We start from the raw sequence: 4,598 nt of genomic DNA on the forward strand, positions 1-4,598 counted from the left end.
AGCTCCTTCACCAGGAGGAGTTCGCTGGGGTTTTTAAGGGACGTGTCATCCCTGTGACACACAAGATGTTGGTTTACTCAAAGTCATGGGATGGATTTGGGTTTTTTGTTTGTTTGTTTGTTTTTGTTGTTTTGGTTGCTTGTTTCTTTGTTTTTGTTTTGGAGGGGGGTTGTGTGTGTGTGCTAATAATTCTTAGAATTGCTCTGCATAGAGAATGGGCAATTTTCTAGTCTTCTTTATGTAGTCATAGTATTGCAATTGGTATTCTAGGACAAGGGGAATGGCTTTAACCTGCCCCAGGGGAGACTGAGATGAGCTCTTAGGCAGAAGCTCTTCCCTGGGAGGGTGTTGAGGCGCTGGCACAGGGTGCCCAGAGAAGCTGTGGCTGCTCCATCCCTGGCAGTGCTCAAGGCCAGGTTGGACACAGGGCCTTGGAGCAAGCTGCTCTAGTGGAAGGTGTCCCTGTTGAACTAGATGAGCTTTAAGGTCCCTTCCAGCCCAAACCAGTCTGGGATTCTGAGATTCTATGATAATCACCTTTTATTTCTTTTTTAGTTAGAAAGAGATGAAGAAAAACAATTCTCTGACTCCAAACACAAGGGCAGAAGCTGTCCCGCAGGTTCTCAGCTTTTTATTCCTGACCAGCTGAGCCAAACTATTATATATGAATAGAACTGACTTGGGCAAAATCATAGCTTGGAGCATCCTCAGGTCTGAAAATCCCTTGTATTTTTTCCATGACTGAATTACACACACCCTGATTCTGCTGTCTGCCACCCCATCCTTGGAAATTTTGGTAGCAGTAGTAAAACAAGACGGTGATGCAAATTATGGAAAAATTGAGTACCTCTTGTTCCTGGCACAATGGAAAAGTCAGCTTATAGAGTAAGCCCTTATATACTGATCATAAATGATCATGATAAATATTACAGAAGCTACTGTGTTAGGATAATGAAAATCCAGCCTCACCTACATGTTCAAAACCACACTGAGCTTAATATCTGATCCCTTGTGAAGTACAAATCAAATTATACACAAGAGAAAAAATACTGAACTAATTTTTTTTTTTCCCCCTAAAAAACTCCAAAACATTGAAATTCTTTGAAGGCAGGAAGCAAATAAAGTCATTTGAGCATCCTCCCGTTAAAACAGGTCTGCAAAAGAACAGCTGCCGGATTTGGCAAACTGACATTTCACAGAGCTCCAAGGAGAGAACAAAGCCGCTTTGTCTACAGTGTCCTCACATGGAAGCCACCTCCGTGCCAGTTCAGTGCCTCACCTGACCACCATGGGCCAGGAAGGACAGAAAGGATGGTGTGCCGCCAGCCTACAACCCCTGGGCTTCATGAATCCAAGGCCAGCATCTGAGCATGAATCCAAGAAGCCACTGCAGACTTGGGGTCATAGATGCAACATGCCTCCTGTGGGAAACACTACTGTGAGTATTCACATTTAACCTTGACCTTGAAAACAAGAGCAACCTGAACACACATAAGTATAGCATGAGGGATCTGGGGAACAAGCTGCTTCTGCTCTGCATTACACCAGATGAACTTTCACTGCCTCACTGCTGTGCCAAGGGAGTTTCGTATTTCCATCACTGCATGAGCATTAGCTAGGAATGGAGAGTGACTTCTGAAACATCTTTATGTGCAGGGTGCTGGAGACTGTACAGTGTTCCCACCAGCTGATAGGTTCTGGGTGCAGTGACAATAGAAATGGCTATGGTTGTGGATTAATTATACATGAGCCTTTCAACACTGGCTTTGTCAATCATCTCTTCATAATAGCTGTTAAAAATAAGTAGAAAGGAACCCCTGCTCATGTTACTGAAGGGAGAAACAAATGAGGTTTCTTGGATCACTTTTAGGAGAACAGGGCTTGACCAGATTTTACAGTCATGTATTATGAGGTGTAACTTTCAAAAATCTGAAAGGTACTGCTCCAGTCCACAGCAAGAGTTTATTAACATGCCACAGAGGAACCTGGCTTGACTCCTGTTGGAGGCTGTTTTACAGCTCTTGCCTGTGGTCTGACTTGGTGAAAAAAGTCCCAAGGGTATTTGAAGCATCTATCATTAGGTTTTCTGGACTTGTCATCCGTGAGTTAGCCTACCCTACTCCCAGCCCAAAAAAAGTTCTTAAACTTCTCAACAGTAACTGAATGTACTAAAGTCCTATAGGCACAGTCAGTGAGTGTAGCCACCTTTCTGAAGCAAGCCAGAGGAGCATGCAGGTCTCAGGTCGGTCTGGAGGTCCTCCCACTGCTAGGTACTCATTGTGACGTTGGTTTCTACTCTCTCCTGAGGTGTCTTTTCTGAGCACAAAAACTACTGCACTATGGTAAATAGTGTAAATTCTGCAGCCAAAAACTATATTAGATGCCATCAGGTAGCATTTATGTAGCTCTTCCTGAAATTTCCACAGAACACTTAAGAAATCCCTCAACAAAATAAAATATGTATCACAGTTTAACAGCTTCTTGCTGAGCTATCAATGTTATGAATGGATGCAACTGTAAGTCATCCCAAAAGCTACCAGCTGGCATCCAACCAAGTTTTCTTCTTGGTCCTTCCAAGCAGAAAAATTAATTGCATCTGCCATTTAATTAAAGTTGTTAAAAAGTTGTGCTGCATGACATTGTTTGAAATAAATTAATAGTTGCAAAAGCCGTTTACATCTGACAGTAAGTTATAGCAGATTCAGTGAGTTACTCCGCTTCCAAGGCATCACTAATGACTGAGATGTTTTGGGAGAAAAATCGTTGGAGATCTCTGCCCCTTCTCCATCCCAAACCATCAGTCATTTATATCCCATTCTTATAGCAAATTTCTGGAGTAATCAGAGGCTTCTGCCTTCCCATGCCGTGCCACCTCAGATAGTGTTGGCTATCTCCTGCAGGCTGTCATATTCCATCAGTTGCAGTCTAACCAGAACTTAAGACTGACAGCAGCAGAACATGCTGAGGAAAACATCTTTAGACTTTCAGGATAATACCCAAGGGGCAGGTGTCCAGGAGAAGGCTTGCATGGCTAAAAATGCATGTGTAAGGCTTCATGAAAGCAATGTTAACTCTACGGCAGATACTCTGGTGTCCATCCCAAGCTTTATTGTTCTATCTGGATCAAAATGTGGTCTTTCCCTTTCTTTCAACCATAGAAGATGTGTCAAAATCATATAAACATCTCACAGCTTCAAGTATTGGTGAATCATGAGTCAGGCCTCCCCCAAACCATGTCATAGAAGCACAGAATGGTTTGGGTTGGAAAGGACCTTAAGATCATCCAGTTCTAAACCCTTGCCGTGGGCAGGGACACCTTCTATTAGACCATGTCACCCAAGGCTCTGTCCAACCTGGCCTTGATGTCATTAGCACCAAAGAAAATTAAGAAACTTGTGTTTCTTCTGTTGTTTGACACTTCAGGACTGAAACTTCTCCCTTCAAATACAAGTGTGAGACACTTTTAAATAGAAGCCACGATTTTCACCTATTCATCCAACTCTACCATTTGTGGCTTAAGAAAGTAAGAAATGTCATGAGACTTGTGACAAAACTCACAGGATCTGGCAACATTATACTCTGTGATACCACACAGATACATGTACAGGAATGCAAAATAAGCAATGCCTTTGATAAACACTGTTGCCAGTTTTTAAACCTGTGAAGAATTATACTGTTATACTGTCACATAATCAATTAAATTATAAGAATCTTTGCAGGGAAGAGGCTGTCATATGTTTGTTTGTGCAATTTGTAGCATTTTAACTTGTTCTTTAAGTGCAACCCACCAGTTCCCTAAAATACACAAGGAAGTGCAAATCCTCTGTGGCAGAAATGGGAGCTTGAATCCATTTGAAACTACTGTCTGGCAAACATGTAAGGGTTAACTTAATGAATACAAGGTTTAAAATGTCTATTTTAGATTCTCAGCTGCTTTTATCTCCTTCCTGCACAGCACTTATTTTCCTTCTGACAAGAAGTACTGTTTACATGAGCAGTAAAGCTAGCTCCAGGGGGTGCAGCAGTCATAAACTAAGCACAGACACACAGGGATCTGAGCCACAAATCTGATAAATACAGTATGGGTGTTGTTTCCTTAACTTGTAACTTTGCTGCCTTTTGTGTGAGATGCCTAAATAAACGATAGTAATCTGAGACTCTGGCACAGAGACAGTAAATTTACCTGCCTTCTCTGTTGCTTTCCATGGCTATCAGTGTGCTTCTCACCTCAAGGTTTTCCTTTCTCCCATCAAACATCACTCAGATTGGCCTCGTCAGGGTAACTGGTCTCCCTTCTCACACAGTGTGCTGACCCAGGCATCCCAACAAGTGAATTTCTTTCACTCAGTGACTTGCAGTCATATTATTCTATTTTAAAGTCACGTACTAAAATCAAAACACCAGCAGCTAAATCATGAAATCCGATTAATGGAACTGCAAAGATGTGGAAGAGGAAGGAAATTCAAAGGAGCTCAGAGGGGCAGGATGAAGCATAACTGGGCCACCCTTCATACTTTTGTCTTACCTGCTTTTAAAAAGTGAGGCATGATATTACTAGTAGAACAGAGTAGTTCCCTCCCGTGCCTACAACTCTGTTT

Source organism: Lathamus discolor, chromosome 7, assembly GCF_037157495.1.
Source record: "Lathamus discolor isolate bLatDis1 chromosome 7, bLatDis1.hap1, whole genome shotgun sequence".
Classification (NCBI taxonomy): domain Eukaryota; kingdom Metazoa; phylum Chordata; class Aves; order Psittaciformes; family Psittacidae; genus Lathamus; species Lathamus discolor.